Source organism: Ambystoma mexicanum, chromosome 12, assembly GCF_040938575.1.
Source record: "Ambystoma mexicanum isolate Mex_15411 chromosome 12, UKY_AmexF1_1, whole genome shotgun sequence".
NCBI classification, from domain to species: domain Eukaryota; kingdom Metazoa; phylum Chordata; class Amphibia; order Caudata; family Ambystomatidae; genus Ambystoma; species Ambystoma mexicanum.
In genome coordinates, this window is record NC_090936.1 from 898,941,655 (window position 1) to 898,968,856 (window position 27,202).

General features: G+C 39.8%; 1 protein-coding gene across 1 annotated transcript in view; it reads left to right on the top strand.

Annotated features, from left to right (window-relative positions):
• The window catches only part of TPH2 (tryptophan hydroxylase 2), a 745,039-nt gene that overhangs the window by 585,004 nt on the left and 132,833 nt on the right, over positions 1-27,202 (top strand). The gene's annotated exons all lie outside the window — the stretch shown is intronic.

A 27,202-nucleotide genomic window follows, 5' to 3' on the forward strand; every position in this document is an offset into this window, starting at 1 on the left:
ATGTCATAATGGCTGCTAGTTCAACCAGCACAGAGCAGTATTCCGGCGGTCACTGCAGCACTTAACACTGTGACAAACTTTTGAAATTCCTTTCTTGTAAAAGGGCTTTCTGTGAAACTTTACAGACATTAATTAAGAATGGACTGTTTATGGTAGTATGTTTATTTTGTGCACTGCTAGAGTTCAACAGACTAAAGCAAGAAACTATCTGAGCAATATTACTAATTTTAAAGCAAAACACGTTTTTAGATGCATTTTATTAAACAACTTAAGCTGTTTTTCTGCAGCACATTAGAAGCTGCATATTAGGTATTTTTTCATTCAGAACAATTCTCCATTGATTATATGTAACACAAATTGGACGATCTCTTAGATTAAGAAAGAGGCCAGGTACTAAAGAGGATGACAGTGTGCGGCCATGTGTTATAAGGAATAAAATACCCTCTACCATACATAAACATATATTGCAAGTCACCTCAGTGTTCTGTGACCTTTTAAAGGAACTTGGCCTTCAGATTTGTTCCGCTATTTAGTCAGGGAACACCTCTGTGACTAACAATATACTTATAATGTACAATAGGGTGTACTTTGCCACATATATACATACTAACAGAACCACCCGGCGTTGCACAGATCTGTAGCTGACATGCACGTTGGGTCTGCTATGGCCTTGTGTATGTTCTATTGTGTCATAACTTCCTATTTCTGAAAATCGCAAAATCGTCAATCTCCCGAAATCGCATATACTGATAGCACCCAACTGCACCGCTGTGCTGGACAAATGGGGGGGTGTTGGTCCAATTTCAATATGGCCAGTACATCCCAGACTGGTATGCCGACCTCGGGCCAAAATTTCAGCCCACCAACTGTAGTGAGGCTGGATCCAACATTTGCAAAATCAGCAATCTTGCACAGTCGCCTATACTAATAGCACAGGGCCGGACCACGCCCTGTGCAGAGAGAATGTGTGGGGTTGGTCAAATGTCACTATCGCCACTACACCCCAGACTGGTGTGCTGACCTTGGGCCAACATTTCAGCCCACCAACTGTTATTCGGCCGGAGACAACCCCGAACATACAAACACACGTTTATAAATATATATAGAGATATTCCAATATTGACAGCTTGGAAATGCCTGCAGAAAACACTCTCCACCTATTTTATTCATTAATGTACTATTCTAACTGAAGCACTTGGGTATTTGTGGGAAAATGCTAAATATTGGGATTTGTTTATTTAAGTTTCAACTTTTTATTGTGTTACTATTCATGGCATCAAAGCAATACCTAGTCACCTCAAACAGTTGACCAAAAGAGATTTGTTGTAAGCATATGCCATATATTTACAATGTATGGAAATTAAATATAATTGAAGATATAGCAAACCTCATTTGAACCAGAAAAAAATGAGTTCTCTAATTATAAAATAAAATAAGTAGAGGAACTATTCACACTAGATAACAATGCATTAAATATCAGTAAAAGATAAAATAGAAACAGAATTAGCACAATTCTGAACTAAATCCTAACCATAGCATGGAGGACAATAATAAGAGAAATAAACAAGTAATATACGATTTGTAAGATGAATTATAAACACGTAAACTGATTGCATCAATTTAATAAGGCACAAAAGTACAACACAAAACACACAGATTGGGTGAGAGGAAGCATAGAGGAAGAGCGCAGATTAAATATCATATTGCATCCCAAACTACTAAATTATATACTGTAAATTAAATGAGCTCGGAAATGGAACAAAATTGCCCTAAACATACAAATTGACTTTAGTAGTCACATTTCAATGATGGGGAATGAGATAGGAAGGCGACAAAGGCATTCCATTCGATGTTATGTTTCAATAATAAGTTTGGGTTGTTGGAAGGCATTTTTCTAATATGCGTATATTACAAATACCATTACACCACTCCCTAATTGTAATATTTTGCATGTGTTTCCAACTAGTGGTAATGATTGTATATCAAATCAAAAAGGGCAAAAAGACACATTTTCGAACAAATGTTCCAATAACCATGCTATCAAAAAGATATTTGCAAATGAGAGAGGATTGTAGAACTTAAAAATGCACTGTAACATTTTCCAAATTTGACTCCAGACAAACGTGTTTGCATTCATAAAACATATGTTTAAAGGATCCAACCTGATCAGGATAGGAACAACAATTATCGTTGTTAATAAGTTTAGCTTTGAAAGATTTGGAAGAGATTTAGAAGGCTCTAAGAAGGGAGAAGGAGGTTTGGTTCAAACTAGATGAAGTAGAGGCCCTTTTACCTCTATTCCAAATCTAACTCCAATGTATTCGAAAGAACACCATACATACTTCGAAAATCTGTTAGAATTGAGGATGGAATAGAACATAGAGGATTTTATATATGAAGATAGATTCAAAAAACATGATCTATTATGATCTGCATTTTATTATATAGAAGCAGCAAGTTATTATATACATGTGCCAGATGACATGAGTGCTCCAGGGCACTGAAGTCATCTGGTCACAGCCAGGATGTAAAAGCATATACATACTGTTGACATTTAATGAGGGTTAGTAAGCGAAACCTTTCAAGGCACAAGAGAGTATACTCCAGATTTGCAAAGGAGACATAGAGGGGAAGGCAGGTGGGGAGCAGGTGGGCAGTGTGAGAAACCAGAAGGTGTCTCACCCACTTGTCCGTGTGGATCTGTCATCCATGTGGTCAGGATAGGGTCATCGCTTTTGGATCCAGTTCCTGGTGGTGGACCAGTGCGGGAGGATCACCTGGGTGAGGGGTCTTCGGGGAGTGGGACTGGGACACCGGATGGTGAGACCCGGTATCCCCTTCCCTATAACAAAACCGGAGGCGAATTCCCTTGACCTTTTCGACAAGTAACCATACTTTCCAGACACCTTGAGAATGGAAAGCGTAAGACCAGGAAACCAGGCTGAGAAATCCTGCATTGTATCTCGGAGATACCCGGGACCCTCCCATATCAACATTCAAGGCGGGGAGAATAACCATCCACTCTGGTACCGTCCTTTGCTGCAAGAACAAAGCAGCATCTGTGAAGTCAACACAGCTAGCGAGTTGGGGAGACCGATACAAGACTGGTCAGTGTTGAAGCCAAGGTTGCAAGCAGCAACATCGTATGGCAAGCAATGGAATGAACATTGTTAAAACGTGTGTGATTAGAGATGCCAGTGAAGGTAAACTGCTGATGAGTGATTGAACTTTAAAGTAAGCTAAAATACCTTTGACGGAGTGGTCCGGCACCGCGTGGGTGCTCAATCAAAGGTCTCTGTAAGGTATCCAGCTGGGAAGTATTAACCGTAGATAAGTTTGGTCCGAGCGTGGCGGAGGAAGACTAATTGAAAGAAAACTAAATTAATAAATGTGAATCGAAGTGGTCCTCGGACAGGTCAAGCTAAATCCTGCGTATAGTTGAATGTCTTTGATTTTGATGCAATACAGAAAGTTTGGAAAAGTATGTGAATTCGGTCCGAGCCCGGCAGGAGGAGACCAATTGAAGATTTTGTGTTAAAGAGGTCTGCGCCCGGCAGAGGGGGACCCGGGGTGATCAGAAAATCACCTGAGAGTTTAAACATGTGAAATCCTGAGAAGAAAGGATCTTTGATGTTTGTCGTGTTGCATCAGGCCCTCTGAAATAAGAGACTTTGAATGACAAAGAGACTTTGGCACATAAGGCCCTGATGTTAAAGTTTTGAACTGCATCCTCATGCTAGAGAAGCCAGAGACTGTGCTAAGCTCCAGTGTGCCACCTTGTCCTGTGCTGAAAACATGGGGTGGGGAAGCCAACAGCTTGAATATTCTGACATATAATTTCTTAAACACCTTTCTTTTGCATAACATTGTTTCCCACACTGTTTGTATTTTGAAGTAAGGATTGGCAATAGGGTTATTAGTATAGGCCCTTTTATTTTGATAAGACACCACTAGGACTGCATTACTATGATTTGATGGCCATAGCTTGCTCCCATCTTTACATTTAGTATTAGATAGGCATTTTTCAAACCCCATTGAAGTTCAATAAACACCCTTGAACTGTTATCACTTGTGTCTGTCTTACTGTTTGATACCATGCCTTCCTTGCAGCAGGGAGTGGAGCGAATAAGGGAGAGTACGGTTTGAATGAAAGTAAGATCAGTTTAATACAGAGGTAAAAGTGCTTTGGGGACTGAAATTGCATATCAGGTAAGTGCTATTGTGATAAAAGCGAGATAGAAGGAGAGAGAGGAGGAGTGGTTAACAAAGGTGGGAGGTGGGGGAACAGGAAGGGGCATCTAAGTGCTTACATAGTTGAAAAAGAGGGAGTCTGAATGAAGATGGGACAGAAGGCAGCCTGAATGAAGAAGGGACTGGAGGCAGCTTTTTATGGTGTTGAATTTGGGTTCTTCTGAGATGTAGTCTGGTAGTTTGTTATATAAAGAGGGGCAATTGAAGAGAGTGATTTCCTCTGTGTTTGCTTAAATTTGAGAGGTATTAGTTTAGTCCTATTGGATGTAGTAGGTACCTGCATTGGATGGTAAGCGTAAGGAAATATTGAAGGTATAAGGAGCTAGAAGAGTGGATGGTTTTGTGGGTAATGTTTAGGACTGTGAGTTCTATTTTAGATTGGATGGATAACGAGTTGAGTATTTTTAGAGCTGGAGCTTGCTGTTTTATTTTGGATAATTTGGAGCGATTATAGATTTTCTAAAGGCAGACGCGTATTGAAAGAATTGCAGTATTCTAGTTTGGAGAGCTCTGGAGAATTGGCGATGATGATCTTTTGGTAAAGTTCCAAGAAGTGAAATAGCTTTCTGAGGATATGTATGGGGTACTTTATTTTGGGGAGGTCTTGCAACGAGGCACTAGGAATCTATCAACGCTACCAATAATCTTGATTAGTTTATTATGCCATGAACATTGTGAAATAAATCCATATCAGTTTTGTATATGAGGGAATAAAAAGGCTTGCAAATGTTGTATTAATGCATATTGGTTGTAGTATTTTAGTTTTGCAGTTTAAGGAGAATATATCTTTAATAGGAATAGGAGCTGCAAACACTCTCGCTTTGACAGACCCCATTGGAGAATTAATATAATCATCCAGAAGGAACCATGGCTTTGATTGTTAGAGGATAAAAGCAGTATGATAACACTTAAATTGGGGGAATTTACACTGCTACTATCCTTGAATTGTTTGAGTTTGCTTTGCACAAATCAAGAATTCAAGATCTGTTTTTGTTCCAGAAAAGGTTTGGCAAGAGTCAATTGTTGTAAACAACGAAAAAGGAAAAGGAGGAAGGGTTAGTATGGGTAAAAAGTACAGCTTAATTAAAAACATTTTAAATACCCAACCAAAAAAGAAACAATGCAGACCAGGAGCTGACAAAATAATTTAATCTATATGCACATATATAAAGAATCTAATTAATCTGTCTCTTTAATTGTAGTTGCAATATGCATCCCTAGATATTTAAAACTAGAAGGGCACCATTTCATGTCAAAGCCAACCAAATCAAGCTCAAGACAGTATGGATTGAGAGGTAGCAATTCCGTTATATCAATGCGTAATTTTTACCCATAGACAGAAGGGAATAGTGTAATAATTTGAAAGAGATTATGAAGACCAACATTAAGGCTTCTCAGCAAATTTAAATATTTGCATATGCAGCTAATGTAATCTCTATTATTTTATAAATCACTGCCTGCAAAGATGATATTATTTTGTCTAATTAATTCAAGAAATAGTTTTAAAGTCAGAATAAATAAAATTGGGTATAATGGACAGTTTTCCCTGAACAATGAAAAGGAAGGGGAAATGTGACCATTAATAAAGATGGAGGTTTTAGGATCTGAATATAACAGTTAAATCAACTAACTGAATTGATAAGTAAATCTGTCCCATTTTAAAGCTTAAAAATAAATATCCCCATTGTACATGATCAGATGCTTTTTCTGCATCTGAGACTAAAGCTGTGAAACTGTTAGATGATTTATGGGTAATGTTAAGAATATCAAAGAAATTCCAATTATTAATGGAAGGAATATGTTCTTTAACAAAGCCAGTCTGATCATCCTTAATTAAGCAACTCAGTAAAGGTTCAATCCTGTTAGTAATTATCTTCGTAAAAAATGTTGCAATCAGAAATAATCAGCAAAATCAGTCGATCATTTTTCGGAAGTTCAGGATCTTTATCTGATTTAGGGAATAGTATCAGCATGGCATCAGAGAATATTACCATAGTTCTTTCCATTCATCCAGAATACAAGGATCGGTCAAATATTTTAGGGGCCAAACTCTAGGTGAATTGGGTATACAAATTGGAGAAAAAACATCTGAACCATATTTTAAATCACAAATAGCTTGATGAGTTTCTTCAATATAAATGGGTCCAATCAAGGAATTACGATCACATGGATGATAAGATTTTCTGTGAATTTTGCCAAAGACAGAAGTAAAGTTAGGACTGCTAGATATGTGATTGGATGTATAGTCACTAAATTCTATAAAGACTGATGTCTTTATACAATTTAGTAAAGACCCCTAAGTTTTCTTTATCTCAAGGAACCCTAAGAGCTGTTTCCTTTTTAATATATGGAATTCCAAAATACTCCCTTTTAAACATAAGAATGATTTACTAGCTTTATTTGAATTTTGATATATTCTAGGCTTGTATTTTAAAATAGTCCCACATGCTTGCTCTGACAGGTTTTTGTTAAGTTCCATCTGGAGAGACATGGTGTGGTTTCAGAAGCTCATCACATGGCTTACAATTCCATAACACAAAATATGTAATTAGTTTCAGGGTTAAACCCACCTTTTTATTCATATCTTGCTTTTTGTTTGCTATAAATTAGATTATATGATACCATAGGGTAGCTTTGTAACAGTTCTAGTTAATAACAATAGAAGTATCCTCTTCCATATTAACTAAAAAAAAGGGATCATGGAAATATATCACTGATAATCTAAACCTTTAATTGCAAAAAAAAACATTATTGACTGTTATGAATATTAGGCATTGCAAGGTATCAAGAGTTATGACCACAATGCCATGATCGCACAGTATAATGCTTTCTATCCGGGAGTAAACAACAATTGCAGTAAGGGATTTGGATATACATGTATCATCTATATGTGATAATGTGTTATGTGGAAGCAAATGAAATGTAAACTCTACATCAGATGGGTGACCAAAACACCATATGTCTACAAGGACAAGTTCCTGAACACATCTTAAGAATTCTTTTATTTATTCATTTATTTTATTTGTATAGTGTTAGACAGAGGGCCCGTGGGCATAATAATACTTGACAAGACACACAACAAAGAACAAACAGCTACCATTAGACCAGTGCTAGGATCAGAGGTTCAAAGTATAGGAGAATCAGTAGAACTGAGCTGTTTTCAGTCCATGGCTAAAGAGAAGCAGTAGAACAGAGCTGTTATAAAACCAGCAAAAGATTTACACGCCCGTAAGTCTGACTGCAAGACGTTCCAGCTCCTTGGCGCAGCATAGGCGAAGAACCGCTGGGTGATTAGCGTTAGCTTAGCCCTCTGCACTTGCAGAAGACATGAATTGTTTGATCTGAGCATTCTCTGGGCAGGAAGCCAGGAGAGTCTGCTCGACTTGAGCGTGATGCACAGTAGCCGAAAAATAAATTATACTACCTATGGGTAACCAGTGCAGGGCCCTGGTAGAGGCCGACACATCATCACTTCTGCGCAGGCCCTCAACAACACGCACTGCATTGTTTTGAACAATTTGCAAAAAGGTGATTTCATCCTTGCCCATGCCCTGAAGAAGGCTGGAACAATAATCTAATCTGGCACCAATACTGGCCTGTTCTATGGTGGCACAGTTAGTAATGTTGAGAAAAGTCCTAATTGCACAAGCAGTTTAAGAAAATACAGGGTACCAGAGACCAGCCTGTTCAAGTGAGCTTTCATGTTGAGTTCCTGGTCTAAGATTTCACCCAAGATCTTAACTTTTGGAAGTGTGGCAATCCAGAATTCCTGAAAATACAGACCCTTTATGCAATTGGGCCGCCGGGTCAACTATCATAAGCTCCGTCTTTGTATCATTTAGGGGTAATCCATTATCCACCATCCAAGTTTGTATACATCTGTAGGTGGAATTGATGGTAATAGTGTCTTTGCTGTAATCACCTAACAATGGAATAAGACACTGTGTGTCGTCAACGAAGTTGGCATAAATCACACCTTTAGCATACAGCAGTTCGAAAAGAGGCATAGTGAAGATGTCAAAAAATGTGTGAGACACACAAGAGCCCTGTAGTACTCAACAAGTCTCCAATAATTAATTTGCCATTGTATTCCCATAGAAAACCCTAGCTTTACGGTCTGCCAGGAAAGATGTAATCCAATTAGCTGCTGCTGGAGAAAAGAAGGCCAGGAAAGATGTAATCCAATTAGCTGCTGCTGGAGAAAAGAAGGCAGAGTGTAACAACCTAGAAATGAATATTGGATGGTCCAACAAGTCAAAGGTGGCAGATAGATCCAGAAGCATAAGGAGTGCTGTGCCAACTTTCTCAGGAATGTCCAAGATGTTAGACTTGAGATCCAATAATGTGGACTCAGTGCTATGGGCACTGCGAAACCCTGATTGTCTATGACACAGGATATTATATGTCTACAGAAATGTCTGTATCTTTGTGTAGGCTGCCGTATACAACATTTTCAAAAGGAAAGTTACGTTGGTGATAGGGTGATAGTTTACAAGCACACTAGGGTCGAGGGAGGGCTTTTTTTTTTTTTTTTAGCAAAGGAGAGTTCCATGCCTGCTTAATGGAAGATGGTACTATATTTTATAGAAAGGAGGCATTCACAAATGTAGTGATCAAGGGTAACAACTGATTAACACACGTCTTAACCACACAAGCAGGACATATATCCTCTATACAATTTGTGGGTTTAAGTTGTAGTAACTACAATACTTCAGTCTCTATGACTGGCCTGAACTCAAATATAGGGGTAGTGTCATGTGATTTGGAGATTTCAGGATTCAAACAGTATGTTTGGCAACAATGTCGCCCTGTATTTTCCTGATCTTACCCGTCATGGCGTTCTGTATGTAGATACACCAATCATTGTCTTTATTGACCACAGAAACTACTGGACAGGGGTCTTCCAACTGTTTCAGGATTTTGAAAAGTTCTCTAGAATTAGAGGCTGCACTATCGATCCTTTGGTCATATGAGGATTTATTTTGCTGAAAGATGGCAGATTTACGAGCCATCTTGCAGTGGAGTATTCACTTTGTCATCATTGGATTCAGTTAATCTCCTCTGTTGGAATGCCTTATTTCTGGCAGTTTTAGGTTTCTGGATGTTTGTAGAGTACCAGACTTCAGTGTTAAGCTTTTTCACTAACCGTTTTTGTTCAGGGGGCCAAGCAGTTTACTGCATTCACCATCATGTTTTGATATGCATCAGCTAAGTCACTGGCAGTGGCGTGATTGGCAAAGGTCTCCAAAGAAGCCAAGAAATTGGGCATCATAGAGGTAACTGATAGTTTGCGCACATTTCTGAATTTAGCCATGCATTTGGTTACTTTAGATTTAGTATACAGTGAGGAACAAAGAAGACTGAACTGATTTAAGTTATGGTCTGACCATGGGCAGCAGGTGATCTCTACATTGTTAATAGTAACATTATAGCTAGCCACTCAATCAAGAATCCTGCCCTTAAGATGTGTTGCAGATTCAATATGATGGCAAAAACCTAGGTCCGTGAAGTTGGCCTCGACAGCAGCCGCCATGGAGTCGGAGCTATCACAGAGTCCTAAATTAAAATCTCCTAAAATTATAAGCTTTGATAAAGGTTTAAGTAGGGGCAAAATCAAGTCACTAAGTTCAAGTAGAAAGTCTGGTATGTTATTTGGGGGCGGTATACAAGAATAATGTTGATAGTGGTGTTACAATCAGTAGACAATTTAGAGCATCACAATTTAACAAGTTGGTGACCTCTAACTGATGTATCGGAATGGAGGCTTAATAAATCAGTAGTACTCCACTGCCCTTACCCGATGTACGGTCTGCTCTGAGAATGTTATATCCCACAGGGACCGCAAATGAAAGTGCTGGGCCGGTCAGTGTGTGCATGCATCCACGTTTCCGTGACTCTACAGATATCAATTTATTTGGATAGGACATAATCAGCAAATTCGAGATTTGCGATTTTTGAAAATCAACCGAAATTATCTATTATATCATTAAAGCCACCACATTATAATAAGTTAGGAAAATTTGACCGAAGAAATATATTTTGTATGTTATGGTTCTGGATTCGTGGGATCATATATGCTCATAATGGGGATCATTTCTGCATTCATCGAATGCGATTTATGAGAGCCATCTAACTGTGTATTCAGACTCACTATGCAATACTTCATACCAACACTTTTTGTTCATTAAAATGGATACACCATTTTGTTTCCCCATCAGCTGCACTAAATATTACTTCACCAACCCACAATGTTTTTAATGACAGCCTCTTTTATCAGCAAATGTGCTTCCTATAGACCTGCAATAGCTGGCTTGCATTTGTTAAGGTATGATGTGATTTTCTTCCCTTTTATAGAGCTTTTCAAACCCTTAACATTCCATGACACACATTTTAGCACCATTCTTCAAATAAGATCATCAAGAATTTTCAAAGATGTGTTAAGTCACGCACACAATGAGAGGGAGACGAACAAATGCTTATCTTGAAACAGACTTACTAGTCATTTAATAAATTACATTTTTTTAACAGAATGCAGCAACAAAACAGCACGGCCACCAGAGTCCAAGCTAAAAATGGAAGTAAAAAGGAAATTGGGATTCGAGAAAGAAAAGTGGAACTAAGAATGGCCACAATTGCTACTCAATCACTCTGCCATTAATTGATTTATCAACTAATAGAATGTCGAACATCAGGAGAGAATAAAAGCGCTGTGACCAAATGTGAATTCATTTGAGGTTGAAGGCACTAGACTATCTGCAGAAGGTGAAATGTCCATGCCTTTCATTTAGCAGAAACATATAAGTTGTTTTAAATCCAAAGGGTTTTCGAATATAGAAGCACAGCCTCTAAGAGTTACCTTGAAGGTGTAGGGGTGAACAAGACCATGGCTAATTAAGCTGCATCAAGGCAGGAGAAAAGGACAATAATTCTCTTCACTGTGTGGCAGTAGTTCTGGAGACACCTTGAGAAATAAATATATTAGGCCCATTCCATATAAGTTGTTTAGTTGCTCTAACTTTATCTACTATCATCTGAACTTGTGCACATTCAAATAATAAGCAGATGAAACTTCTAAGGCCTGGTATTATTTACATTGAAGTCATCTTTGGACCAATCTTATAAGCTCTCTGGATACACAGTCTTAGGCAAAGCTAGGATTTTAGGAAGTACATTTTCCGCCCCTGCAAAAATTCCAGCTATACAAAAGGTTTAAATTCCCTTAGGTTTATCAAGATGCTTGCATTATACTATCGGATGGCGAGTCTTTAAGGTAGGAGAGTCACCTTTTGGGTTTTTTATAGCACTTGTGGAAGAAGAGTCTTTACCATCACACCCTCCCTGAGGCTATGTTAGCAAAGCACCAGCCCTAGCATATACACCCTTCTTCTATATAGATACCGAGATGAGTGTGTCCCTTAGCTTTCTTGTCAAAATAGGCCAGAACACCTAAATGATGGTTATATGTGAATTCCGAAAAATAAACATGCAGTTAATTTCTGAAGCCAATTCGGTTAAAGGTGGTCCATGCAGCATAACGTAATGCTTTAAGTAAAGCTCTTATATATTATCAAAACAAGAGCAGACAATAAGCCATGCAAGCCATAATAATGTCATGCAGATGTCAGAATAACAGACTGAAACTGTTCAAGTTGAAGATATAGGTGGGCGGACGAAGTAACCAACATGCAGAATGTTTCAGTTAAAGATTCTTTTACTAGAAACATGGAAAGAAACAGCATTTGTTATAGAAGTGAGGTGTTAAACTATGTAGAAGTCACCGCTGCGTAACTAGAGCAAGTTGCATTTTGTGTGCAGAGACGTGCACGGCCATGGAAATGTCCAAAAAGCCCCCCAAAAAAGCCAGAATGGTATATATGGCCGAATTTCGGTCATTCGAAGACTCAGAAGGGCCGAAAAGTTTGACCACATCCCCCATTCGGTGGCAAGGGCTGCGGGGGAACCCTTGTTCACTATATTGTGAGTGGAAGTGAAAGGGAACAGGCGTTGCAGGGATACAGCGAGTCGGTGGCACACAGCGAAGTGTGCCGCTGCAAGGTAAGTAGGGGGTGCGGGGTGTGGTTGTGGTTGTGGGTGGGGGCGGGGCCAAGCCGTTAATATTCAGGGGAGAAAAGACCAAAAGTTATTTTCTCCCTCAAACATTTCCGTCACAGGCTTCTAACCCCAATCCCACGGCCATAGAATAAGGTGCTCTTTTGCGCTAGCGTTCCATATTAGCTTACTGAGCACACTGAAAGGAGCTATCAGGCTGCACTATGCTCCCTGTCGTAGTCATGGAAGCCAATTTATAAACAGACTGCTGGAGGTTCCTCCGAAGGCACCAGGAACACTGGTCGCCCTTACACACTTTCCTCTGCTATGTGCTCTCCAGCGCCGATACCATTCATATCAAAATCGAGTCAGAGCAGGAGCTGGAAAATCAGGTGGACATCTAACTCAGCGCCAAGCCACACACCCATAAATGTTGTGGTTCTTTTCATGACCATGTTGTATTATATAGCTTTTAAGCAGATGTCGACATACTTGCTGCACAAACTATTATATCGGAACATTTCTGTAAAAGAACATAGCGTTTTTTGTTTAAATTTGAGAAACATTAGGCCTATTTCTCAGAGAAGCACACTGGAGAAAATGAGGAGAAGCCTGTGAGCATCAGTGGTTTACAATTGCTACATTATACTTGATATTTAAAGTCTAAAACTGAAACAACTCTGGAAATGCTTATAGCGTCTTTGAGATGCTGATATACAAATTAAAAATGCAAAGATTTGCTCGCAGGCTTCTCAGAAATGCTCAGATTTGTTTTGGATTTACAAGTTGTAAATCAGTCTATTATTTTGAAATGAATGTGGTTTAGTTACTGTAAGTTAAAACACTGCTGTTTTTATAGTTGACCATGGAACCAAACATATGTTTATTATGTACTGTAATATGTATGTATTGTATCATTGAATCATCGGTTTTTGTAGGAATTCACTTTGCAAGGGGCTATCTTTTCTTGTCATGAAATTATCAGATTGAATGCTTCTCTGCATATTTCCAGTTATTAACATATGTAGGATACCTTCTAGTATTCAGACATGGACATATTTTCACTAGGATATTGCTAGGTGTTTATCAGCTTCATAGTAATTCACAACGTCTGTCCGGCCCCTTGGGTGTGTTCTCAGATTCAAGTGGTCATGTTCATACATTTTTCTGCAGGACATCTTATTTACGGTTTAAGACAAATCAACTTTATTAAGACTTGTCATTAGTTATTAACATGGAATAATGTAGTAATCACCCCTCCAACGAGCGCGTACCTGGCCGGTAACAGCCCACCAGCCTGGGCCTAGGCGATGGTTTATGGCCATTACCGGCCATGTACATACCCGTGTATTATACGTATATATTCTATGGTAAGTGCCGAGGACATCATGGGGCCCTGCACTTGGAGAAGAAAGCTCTGGTCCAGGTGTTAAGTCAAGAAGGAGGGAGGCCATGGGGGAAGGGTGCAGGAAGTCTTGGGAGATGGGGTAGTTGGGGCATGGGAATGCAACAGGGAGGGGCTCCCTTTTGCCTCCCCACATTCAAGATGGCGGCACACAAGGAAGGGCCCCAGGTGGCTAGGAAAATTCATGCAGTACATTGTATGTTCTCGCCCTTGTTCTCAGCCACCTGATTGGCTGTACACCCTTCCCTGGGCGTGAATCACCTTTGGAACTTTCACAGTCAATCAATGGGTGCATATTTATTGTAGTTGTGCAGGCAATGGCAACCCACCTTACTCAAATTAATCTGATGCCTAATTTTCATATCCCGGTAAGAGAGCTGATCACTCTCTGGTTTCTATCAGAAATATTGAGAATTTCATATGCATCAATGAAATGTATCTTCTCAGACTACCCCATTGCATTGTTCATCGAAGGTGCAAATCCATTACTCTTTGGAAATGCCTTAAGTGTACTGACTTCTTTACCATTTTGATAGGAGATAGGGAGACTTTGACCATGTGGAAAGAATTTGCTCTTTTTGCAGAGTCTTCAGACATAATAGTGGAGTTATTTATCAGTGAACTCTGACAGTTACAATATTGTGACAACCATTATTTAAAGTGAACACTGAGTGTGGAGGTCAAATATTTGCACATACACGTTTTCGAATTTCTTAGAGGATCCTTTGCTCTACATAATATTACTAAATTGGTGCATTGTCTTGAACATAGCTTAGGTATCAGTGGTGAGGCATATCTATCGAACAGTAGGTTCAAAATGAAGAACCTTTGCCCTGACCACATGCCACTGAGGTAGTGGTATGACGTACTTTCATCGACACCCGCTTTTACGGCGGGTGGTTTTCTGCGGAATTCTTGCCGGAAAAACTTTTTGAAATTCTTTTGGGGGTTGGGAAAGTGCATATAAAGGGCTAGGGGGGTCGGGAATAATAAAGAATAGGTAGATGCCAGGGGGCTTAGGGGTGAACCCCCCAAAAATACTTTTTACAAAAATTCCATGGAAAAACACCTGTTGTAAAAAACGGGTGTCGATGAAATGACATAGAACCGAGGTAGTATAGCCAGCATACCGTAAACACATACACACACTCTATTTGAATACAATTCACACCAAAACAGAGTATGTGCGGGGAAAGAGAAATGGGGATACCTTTGCTAGCAATGGAAAATGTAAAACCAAAAAATGTTGCTGTAGCAAAAGCTGTGCATATAGCCCACCCTTAATAATATAAAAGATACTTTGCAATATTACTAGACAATATTGTTTCCAGTACTCACATACTTCTGAAATTATTTCTTGTCAGTCTTCTTTCTCTGAATTGTTAGAGTATTTCTGGTCCTCCAGCATTCACTCTCTTTAGACGTTGTCACACTTAGTCATGGACTTCTTCTCTCAACTCTCTGCTGAGAGTGCAGGATATTTTATGAAGTCTTCTTCCCTTGCAATGGTGGTGGGGGAGGCACGGATAGGTTTATCAAGAGCTGAGCCTCCTGTCTGTGGTTTTGGTGACAAGCTCCTCCTTACCTGACCCGCCTGGGAGATATCAGGTGGCTGGAACTGGAGCACCCTGTCTTGGTCTTTCCCTGGAATCGGTCTCACAAAAAAGCTTGTAGCTCTCCTTCATGGTCATTTATCACCTCGTCTGCCTGCATGTCATTCGTAAAGACAACCAGTCCCTCAAAGGGTCTGCTCAACCTCGACCTAGTGTAGCTAGGTGTCCACTGCAGTTCTCTTACATAGAGCTTAAGGAGCAGAGTCCAACCTTCATTCACTACCTGCTCACTTCAGCCTGAAGAGTTAATTTACAAGGAGCCAGCAGCCCTGACCCACAATGTATTTGCCCTAGACAGTTTTTTTACAGTATGAGGTACAGAGACACTTTGTAGTAACCCCTAGCTGTAATATCTTGTTTATTGTATTTTAAGACCAGCCCCAAGATGGTCTTGTTTTTTTTCTCATTTTTAGCCCATTTTTAGGTCACTGCATTTCTGTTACGATAAGAGGGCTGTTATATTTGTACACTTCTTCTATCTTTCCAGGGTTCATATAGTTATTATTGACATTAATTTAACGCCTTGTAGTATTTTTTCCACCAGCAGTAGTTTTGACCCTATCTTATTATGGTACTAACTCAGTGTTGTGGCGTTTACTCACACTTTAAAAAAATCTAATAGTAGAGGTATTTGTATGCTTCTGGAAAGGCTAGTAAATTACTACCTTCAGATGACAGCATTCCCTGAGTAGTGACATATTTTGGTGCAATCTGCAGGTTACATAGTGACAGTGTTTTTGTAAAGCAATTCAGCCCTCTGGTTTTTGATATCAATGACCCTTATTCAGTACGCATAAGAATACCATCACTGAACGTGTGAATGAAGTATTAGGTTGACAGGTTTCATACGCATGGCAATACACTTTTAAATATACTCATAATATCCAAAAGCTTTTTTATTAAGATGTATAAGTTGTATTACACAAAAAACAATGGTTCAATTTGGACTGCTTTTACCTTCTTTGATTGGCGGCATTACTACGCATTTATATTTTTATTTTGATATTTTATGATTTATGATTGATATGGTTTTTACAGTAGCATTAAGCAAAATTACCTACTTCTGGCCCCTCACATAATATGCTTATGGAGGTAAGTGTATATTTTTCACGGTATAAGAGAGTGTTTGTCATATAAACGTGCACCTTGGAATTTAAAAAAAATAGAAAATTCAACATACACTACCCAATTGATATCTCTTTTTTTTTTTTAAACACTTCTTTTGAGAAAGAGCAATTTCTGTAAAATATATTTAATGGAATGTGCCGCAGCTGGTCATTTACCCTTTGTTACACTTCATCTGTGGTTTTGATCTTAAAGGTGGTCATGGAGCATGGTTTTGGGTGTGTGACCAGGCTTGTCATCACACGAATAATATCATCCAGTCAAGTTGTTTTATTGGTGAGATAAATATGACAAATATTTCCATTGATATTCCTTATATGTAAATTTCTCTCCTTTGTATTCATTGTGGATATCCTGAAATCTTGCCTGGATTCTGCTAATCACGATTTCCAAGCCCGCCCCTGGAGTGGGTATGCTCCTTTTCACTGGGGGCAGGGACAGTTATTTGATTTACTAGCTCCAAACCTTCTGCTTGGAACTATTAACCCCCCAAGCTGGCAACTTCCCTGTGAGAAACAGAATTGTCACATTTCTTGCGTCAAATGGGTCAAATTAGTCCAATTTCTCAGCCAAGGCCTAATGATTCTTTTATATTGCAAAGTAGAGCCAGTGTTCTGTTTTCATACTTCTTTTCCTGTCAGACTATTTGAAGACCTTGGCTTTGCCTACTGTTGTAAAGTGAAACAGGACTGGTCCACCTTAAGGGGAGAACCACCTTAAGCAAGAGAAAGGAAGCGAAGGGCACAAGGAAAAAAGGGAGGAAGAGGATGGGCTACTAGAGCCTGGGAGAGAAACCCTGTAGAGGGAATAAACAAAGGTTCTATATAAAAGTGGCTTTGTCAGTAATTGGTTGCCTCTATTAACCATAGATTTCCGAGTGTGCCGATTCTGTCCTTTCCCTCCACTCGAGAAAAAGCAGGGGGGAACACAGACTACCTCCTACTCCTGCATTATGTGTGTAACAACAGAAATTTCCTGTTTCCAAACCAAACTTATACCCGCAAGTTTGCAAGCAAACTCCACTTCTTACAAAAAACAGACCTTATTCAGATTGTAATTTTTTGGGAACCAACAGGATGCAATATATTTTATTACCTGTTTATTCCTATTCATCATGTTATAAAAATAACTCACTATATAAAACATATCTTCACACAAGGACAAGTATAACATGCAACATGATTTTGTCAGACACATATCTATATATCTACATTCTAAAACATATCACAAACAATAGGTCCTATAAAGACCACAGGACCACATTATTCAAAGTTATTGTTTTTGCATCAAATTGTTTTTGGAACCTCTGAAGTTTTATGTTTTTGGGTTGTTCATACCCATTCACCTCTTGGGGAAAACACTAAGCAGTGGATGATTCCACGATTCCACGATTCTGTCCTTTCCCTCCACTCAACATGCCCAGCATTTAGAGATAAAACAACTGACGACGAGGGGAAACAAACCCCAGGCGCTTCTACAGCTATGGCCCTCAGCACTCTGCTGTTCCAGGGGAGTCCCAGCAATCCGCTGCTCTATTGTAGCTCAGTGGGCATCAGAACAAGGTGCAGCCTCCATTAATAGAAGCCCGCTGCCACCAGGAAGAACTGCCTGCAGCAGTTTGCTGTCCCTTCATTGGTTGTCCGCTGTACCCTGTCGCTCTGAAGCCATCTACAGCACTCTGCTGCCTCACTCTGCAGCCTCCTGCCCAGCCAGCACCTCTGCTGCAACCCGCTCCCTCTGTGGCCTCCCACTCCAGTCAGCACCTTTGCTGCATCCTGTGCAAGGAGAAATTGGAAGGAGAGGGAGTCAGTACGGCGCACAACAGCACCCGAAGTAGAAATAAATGCATGCATTCGGGAAAGGGCATTGGAGAAGGGCTGTTGTGTCTGTTAGGGCTGCGAAGGACTGCAGCAAGCTCATTGTGGTCTTGGGCTAAGTAACACTCTGAAGCATTGCAGGGCCTGGTCTATGCAATTTAAAGTATCACGGAGTCTAGTCTGTTCACTGTGTCTAATGTTGGAGGTGTTGCCAGAGGACAGTATAACTACCACTCCTGGCCACAGGAGCGGGCCGCGGAGTGTGGAGGCAGAGTGTGGAGTCTGCTGGAGTCCCCGGGATTAGCGGATTTGAGGAAGCAACCCACCCAGGTAGGAACCTCCCTCTGTGCACAACATACTTGAACACAGTTATAACAAAAAAGAAACTTTATTTAAAACCAGCTGTAGTTGGAGCCCTCCCAAGTACCACGTACCAAGGACCATTAACTACTCACAGTCGATATTAAACAGACGTTAATCTGAAACATTTCGACAGCTAAGACTCGGAAAGTCATAGAGAGGGAACAGCGTGGGGGGACTGCGAGAACACGTCCTTTGACCCCCCTCGAGGCTAAACTGAGAAGCCTCTAATAAAGTACATTTGAAGATACAGATACAGATACAGAAGATACAGAACGGTATAGATTTAGATTTACCATTCATCATCTGAAGTTACCTGTCCAACATTACAACATTCAAAGATTCTGCTAATCGAAAGCGGGCGCTGTTGTACAAAGCATCAAAGACATTGCGTGGTTCACTTTAATCAGAGGAGAACTGTGTGGGGGGACTGCGGGACAAGGTCCTTTGACCCTCACACAAATCCAGGAAACTTCAACAAACCGCCCCGCCATTACCTAGTGCTGAGGCAGTTCGCAGTGTGGACTTATTCACGCGGGCCGGCGGGGAGAGCGGGCACCCGCGCTGGAGAGGAGGCGTGGGACGAGACCGGTGCCTGCGGCGTGCTGACGGCAGTTAGTTTGCACCAAAAACACTGCGTAGATTACTTAAACAGGGGAGAATTGTGTGGGGGGACTGTGGGACAAAGTCCTTTGACCCTCACACACACCCAGGAAACCACAACAAACCCCCTGCCATTACCTGGTGCTGAGGCTGTTCGCAGAGTAGGCTTACTCACGCGGACCGACATGGAGAGTGGGCGCCCGTGCTGTAGAGGAGGCGTGGGAAGAGAGCGTGGGGAGAGAGCAGTGCCTGCGGCGTGCTGACGGCGGGCAGTGGATCGCAGGACCATTGGCTGACGGAAGGAGAGCGGGGAGAGAGAGCGGAGAGGAACGGACCAAGTAAGAACTCCTCCCAGCAAAGTCAAAACAACAAACAACGATGAACTCAGCAGAAAACACCAAATTAATACCAACTAAACAATTGTCAAGGAGAAATACTAGGGGCACAGTCCATGTCATTTAGAAGCCCCAGAATGCCCACCATTTAAAGAGATAGGAGCCGATAAGGAAGGAAATAACAACAAGAAAGGAAAAAAAAAAGATGACGCTGTGCTGCCCATAAAAGATAAACCACGCTCAACACAGAAATGTGAAGATACTCAAAAAAGTTAGACCAGCATTGCAATAAAGGGCCCAACCTGAAAGCAACAAATATTGGAAAAGAGAACAACTTGCAGTTGCAAAGGGGAAAAGATCAAGAAACAAAGTCTGAACATATGCAAATTAGAGAACCTGAAACATCTAATGAGCACAATGATATTCCAAAAGCAAAAACACAAGGAAACAATATTAGTAAATGTGACACCACTTCACTATCGCAGAAAGAAAAAGCCATCAAGGCAAAAGAACAATGGAAATTATACTATCAAAGAGCGACTAAATCAGAGCGATTTGTAAAAGAGACTGTACCAATCAGGCAACGTAGAATGGAACGCCTATCGCTAGATTTAACGGTAATTGAAGCACTTATGGAATTACAACAAATAAATAGGAAAAATAAACAACAAGCTAATTTATCAGGAAGAATGATGGAAACAAGTAACATACTCAATAACCTGTCATGCTATTCTGACTTAAGCAACACAACAATAAATAAGATACAAATACCAAACATTGAAACAAATGATAAGAAAACAGCCTATAAGACGGAAGAATCAGTTGGCTATTGTGCACCGAAGCCAGCAAACCAACAGGAGTCAGTTGTTACATCAATGCTGGATTTACGGAATATGCTGATTGCCGTACAACCCAAACAATGATACCTTACATAAAACTACAAGAAGCAAGCAATGAAACAACTAAAGAACACACCTCGATACTTAGCTCTATATTTACCAAACAAAAGAGTTTAGAACAACTCATACACAAAATACAAGAACGTCTTAGCATAGAAGCAGAAAATAGTTATATATGGCAACAACGTCTTGCAGAGATAGCGAGACAAGACAGAATGGACAAAGCATCGCTAATGGAAGCCCTAATCTCGTTTACAAAGACATCGCTAACGAGGAATAACACTGAAGAAAAAAATCAAAAGGAGAATGGTCATATAAATGGGGTACCAAAGGCCCACCTTACTAAGACAAGAGTAGATAATGCACAGACCATGCCTGAGAAGCACCACATAGATGGCGCGAAAAGAGATGACGAAATTCTCTTGATCGATCTGACACCTGAAGAGCTATGGAATAAAATAAGTGAAAAGCCTAAAAATTGGACTCTGGAACTAACTACACATAAAACAGAACATCACATTAAGACAGCGCAAGGGAATCAGAACTATAGTATATTTGAACAACAATCCCAGAATAATACAAACAAAGCGAAAATGACAGCGGCAAAAAAACAGACCAAAAAACAACAAAGAGGCTCTAGAGCATTCTCAGGAATCGAGCCCAGACCGCTAAAGAAACCGCCAAAAAAACACAACCTAAAAAGTATAAAGAAATCAGTACAGCTGACCCAGCAATAAAAGGAAGAGACACTGGAACTGGAGGAATAGAAGAGTCCACCCAAACCCAAGTAACAATTTGAGTGGGCTTGAACACTCAGTCCATGATTTACACAATGATAGAAGAAGGAAACATTGAATCCCTGATGAACCTGTGAACATATTGAACACATGAATCAGAGAGCGCTCAAAATGAAGAAATTGAAATTGAACAACAAGAAGCACATCCTCAATGATTGTAATTGATTATTATGAGGAAACCATCACAGGATCATATATATTGATTGAATTATCCTGTGAAGAAATTTCAGATGAAGATTTTTATTCTGGAAATAGTACCCTGAGCTCGACAATGCTAGAGAGATCAGAACAGGACCAACAGCTGAAGAAACAAGTAAATCCAGTTATAAACGCTCTGACCAGAACAGGAAACAAAATATTAATGAGGAAAGCCTACATCCAGAGCAACCACAATTTGTAGACCCTTACTACAAAGAAAAAGTAATCAGATTGAAGTTGGAAGGAAAATCAGAAAAAGAGGCCAACATTGTGATGAATAGAACACATTTATTACGCCTTTTTAAGGCAATCCCATAATTGAAAATGTTAAAGTCAAAAGATCTGAAATTAATTGAGTTTATAGATGAACAAAGATTGGATAAAATCTGGATATACTGTTGTCCATGTGAACTGCAGAGCTTAATATCATCATGTGCCAAAGAACTGGAAGCCCGTGGATTCAGAGTGTCAAATGAAGACAGACTGGGTAATGAGACTGAAGAAATCTCCAATATGACTCAGCAAGAGAATAGCAGAACATACTCTGACATCAGTAGTGCTACAAGCATTGAGTACAATGATAATGAAGGAATGAAAGGAAAAGAGGAGGAAAGATGGCACAAGGATGATCAAAAAAGAATGAACCCTGACAACAAACAGATAAAATATCAAATCGATGGGATTATGAAAAATCTCCTTTTTGGCGAGAAATCAGTATTGAAACGAACAGGCAAGAGAAGACAGAAAAACTGAGGCGATAACAACGAAAGGAAAACATCGATCAAACAGTAATACTTTGCTCATGGAATACTAGGGGACATTCGCATCTTTTTCAAATGGAATGACCAGAGCTGAATTCAGCAAAGGTGATATGTCTGCAGGAGACATGGTTAATAGACCCCCCAGTATGCGAAGGATTCCTTATATACACGAATCCTGCTATCAACTCCAAAGCAGGAAGACCATCAGCAGGACTCATTACCTTAATTAGACAAGATCTGGCAATAGAAATTATAGAATACCAGAATATAGGCAATTGGGCACAAAATACCTTAGTTAAGATGCAAGTGATGACACAATCACGGAGCAACAACACAACAGCAAAGGTCAAATATCTAAACATCACCAATGTCTATTGGAACCCAAGAAAAGTGCAGGAAGAAATTGTAATAGATTTGATATTTACTAAGATCGATAATATATCACAGAAACTTCAAGATGTTGAATTTATCATATGTGGCGATTTAAACCTACACCTATTTGACGACAAGGGTGAAATAATAGGTGATCAGTTGCTCGACCCCAGAGCACGTAGATGGATAACAGAGACATGCAATAGAAACTTCGAAAGATGGGATGCACTTAATGTATCAACAAATAAACCTGCACCGACATGGTCAAGAGGAGAAATAAAGTCAATCATCGACTACATCTACACGAGTAAAGGAATTACTCAAACTAAAATCGAAGCCAAGAACCTGTTTAGTGAGCACAGCGACCATTACATACTAAAGTGCTCATGGGATATGAATACAGGCGAACGCCGCAAAATAAATATACCCAGTCTAACTCTAACGAATAGAATGAATCGATTGAGGATCCCGCAAAATAGACTAAGTGAAATCACAGAAACACTAAAGAATTCAAAGAAAGAAGATTTCAGTAAAATTAATTATGGATGGTTAACTAACCAATTCCAACTGAAGCAGAGACAGAAGAACCATTTAAAATCGGAACAAAAGTATACATATAACAAAGCTATTGCAGAAAAGAAACATAAAAAATAATCTACTATAAAGGACCTCAAAAGGAATCTCCTCAGACCAAAAAAAGGATAATTGGCCAAGCAAAACAAAAATTCAAAAATTGGCTTAAAAATGCAAAAATGATCCAAGATCAAGAAAATGCCGAAACCATGATGGATGCCTTAAAGAACTGTAATACTAGACGAAACATGGGAATTATTGAAACCAAATAAAAACTCAGAGGATGCAATGATAGTGGATGTACCAGAAGAAGCGTGGGTAAAGTATTTTACAGAACTTTATGAAGAAAGACCCAGAGCAGAGAACAAATCTCAACAACACACGGAAATGACATGGAATGTGAACTATGATATTAACGAAATTATCAACACAATAAAAAAAAAAATACATCAAGAGCACCCGCCCTGACGGCATGTCAAATGCTACATTAAAGCAAAACACTTAAGTTTGGGCCCAATTCTGTGGTAAAATCATAGACTTAATTAATTGTACTAAAAGTATCCCTGATTCCTGGAAGATAGCAATATTAATAACAATATACAAACAAGGATCATCTAAAGAGCCAAAGAATTATCGACCATTGGCACTACTTGACCCTTTGGGGAAAATCTTTGCCAAACTCCTATTGACAAGACTAAATATTTGGGCAAAACAAACAAACCATTTGGCTGTTCGCCAGACAGGATTTGTACGTGACGTTGGCACAAACGTAAACCTGATAATCCTAAATTTGATGAAACACGAAGCTGAAAGAACAAAAACTCAAATAATAGTAGCGTATGTCGATCTAAGCCTTGCCTATGATAAAATTAACAGAGACTTGCTTTGGACCAAACTTGAACAATGGAGATGCCCCAGCAACTTACTCGAACCAATAAAACTTTTGTATACCAATACAAAAATACAAGTGAGAATGACATTTGATGGCATAATAACAAATCAAATGAATACCTGGCATGGCCTAAAACAAGGGTGTCAGTTGGCGGCAGCACTGTTTAGCCTTTTCACGTCAGATTTTGAAGCGTCGATAAGTACACCGAGCATTAATACGCCAAAATTAAACGCGACTGCTGTACCATGTCTGATTTATGGAGATGACATAATTTTATTGGCAAAAACACTGTGCGGATTACAAACAGCACTCAACAAAACACAAGAATACATGGTAAAAAACGAACTTACAATAAATATCAAGGAAACAAAAATCATGTATCTGACAAATAAGAAACCAAAGGGGAACAAAGCTTTCTCATATTACCTACAGGAAGAAAAATTGCACCAGGTTATAACATACAAATATCTAGGAATATGGATCAATCAATCTATTACAGAAGCGCCATGGGTAGAACAGTTAAAGTCTAAAATCCAGGCACTAGCACAACAGGGCCTGTCAATCCACAAGAAATTCGGGAAGTTTTCACTTAAACCAGCTGCAACATTTTACAAGCAAAAGGTGACAGCAATCCTTGCCTACTGTGCTGAAACTATGATCAATCTCGACCGATCCATATGGATAAAACTGGAGGCGATTTACTTGCAGAAAGTATTAAGCCTACCTCAAAACATGCCGATGGTCTGTATCCATTACGAGCTGGGCCTCCAATCGTTAGAATCCATAATAGAATGGAAAATATCAGACCTTTTCAGAAAATTGAACAGCGAAGGAAAGATACAGGCTTTGGAAATATTAAGAACCTCACACTTACACGTTAATAATACAATACTAAACAAATGGAAAGAAGCAACAATGAGTATGTGTAACAAAAAAGGAATTGCGTTAGAGACATTGACGAAGATGCCGCAAATTGTAAAAAAGAAGTTGAGCCGAAACAATTGGATTGAGACACAAGAGCAGAAAGACCAATATAAACTGACGCTAAAGTGCAATGGAGAGGCACGAACCCATAACCAACTACCACACTATCTAAATCTATATCCAGACCGAAGAATTAGAGATATGTTTTTAAGATTAAGATTGAACCTAATTCCAACAAAAGAAGTCCAAGGGAAATGGAGCCAAAACAAAAATGCAAATACAGATTGCAGATGGCCTCATTACACGGAAGGCGGTAAGGGTTAACGGTCACCGGTAATGGTACCGGTGACCGTTAACCCTTACCGCCTTACTACGAGGTCTCTTTGCGGGTAGGTACTTTAACGCCTGCTGTTTAGCAGGCGTTAAAAACCAACCCGCAAAGGGACCAGGGTGCTAATTATGGTACCGCAATAATGGGAATGGGGAAGGGCAATGGGGGAAGGGGGAATTACCGCCCGCCAACCTTGGAATAGGGTGGTAATTTCCCTTTCCACCAAGGCGGTGACGGTATTTTATTTACCGGCATGGACCAAGGTGCTAGAAGCACCTTGGTCCTCCGCCTACCGTGTAATGAGGCCCTCTGTCTAACAGGAAAAACAGAAACCTTATACCATGTAATTATGGACTGCTTTTCAGCGAGAAATATCTAAGTGCCCCGGTAGAAATGGAAAAAGAAGAAAGATGGAGCCAAATCCTGATGAGAAATAACAGAAAGATGGTTGCTACCATAATTCACTTCTGGGAAACCATTATGTTGGAAAGCAGTAGCAGCAAAGAAGAATAGTAAAGTCAAAGTATTTTTAAAAAAGCCAATGTAAACTGATGTGAATCATAAATGTAAGGTTTAAGATGTAAACCAAAGGCATTTTTAATACAAAAATAAATAAATAAAATAAATAAATAAACAGAGGGACAAAACACTAATGCACACACAATGGCACATGGCAAAGGAGAAACCAGGGAGACTAGAAAGTCAAGGAGAAACCAGAAAGTAACTCAAAGTAGGATGTGGCAGCTGCAACTGGCACAACCAACCTCTAGTACAAAACAAAACTAGAAAGCAAGGGGGTCCTCCAGAATATAGATATTCCTGCCTCCAGCATAAAGGCATTTCCACACTCACGAGAGAAAAGATATTGCTGTCCTCAAGATGTCACGATTTATTGGATGGTCACTCTCAATTCAGGGAGTCCCCCCCCCCCCAGCAAGGTGGCGCACAACGAAGTGCTTTGCAGATTCAACTTTAGTGAGTCCTCCAACCTATATAGTACCATTCAGCAAATATCCTCTTTACCACCAATAAGCTAGGAACCAGGCCGGTGTATAGTAAGAATATATATTTATTTAAGCTTTTGCAAAGAATAATAGAACAGTCACAAAAGCATCAGCCACCTACGCTGTGGCACTACACAATATCACAATTTCAAATTACTTGCACCAATTGACTGACCTATATTCTAATGGACTTTCAGTTGTTACAACACACAGGTAAAATTCAGAGATGGGCAGTCATCACTTTACATCAGATTTCTTGCAATTGAGCCCATAGAAAAATGTAAAACACACAATGATTGCTTAGTTTGTTACCATGCTCTTTTCACCCAGGAACCCCCACCCTATAGGCATCAAGCAGATATGACGCCTTTGTTGTGAAGACAAGGTACAGGGAGTGGGAGTGCAATAGGAAAATCGTTTTGGCTTTTTATTTGAAAGGCAAGGTTTGGGAATGAACTCTCTGGGAAAAATAATTGTTCTTTTTTTTTTTTACTTTATTGCATTTTTCTTAGTTAAAGCAACTCAACATACAACTGCGGCCCGCAGTGACCATCAACAATCCCCGTTCTCCCCAACCCACCCTCCCCACATGACACATTTCAGTCACAAGAGCAATACATTCAGGTTTCCCCTATCCACAATGTTGCACCTAACTACACACCAGCGTTTTTCAGGCCTTTCGGTTTTGCTTATTTCTGCCTAATGGCATTGTGGTTCATCATTTTCCTATGTACTGTTACTTCCCTGCTCGGTTGCCTGCCTGGTCCCCCTCATCCCGTCCCAATATTGGCTCATCCTCTGTTTCCAGTCTAGGTAATACTGTCTGAAGGGAGGCCAGTAATCCATGTGTCTGCTGTTGAGGGGTAGGGAGTGTGAGTATCGGGTTTCCATCT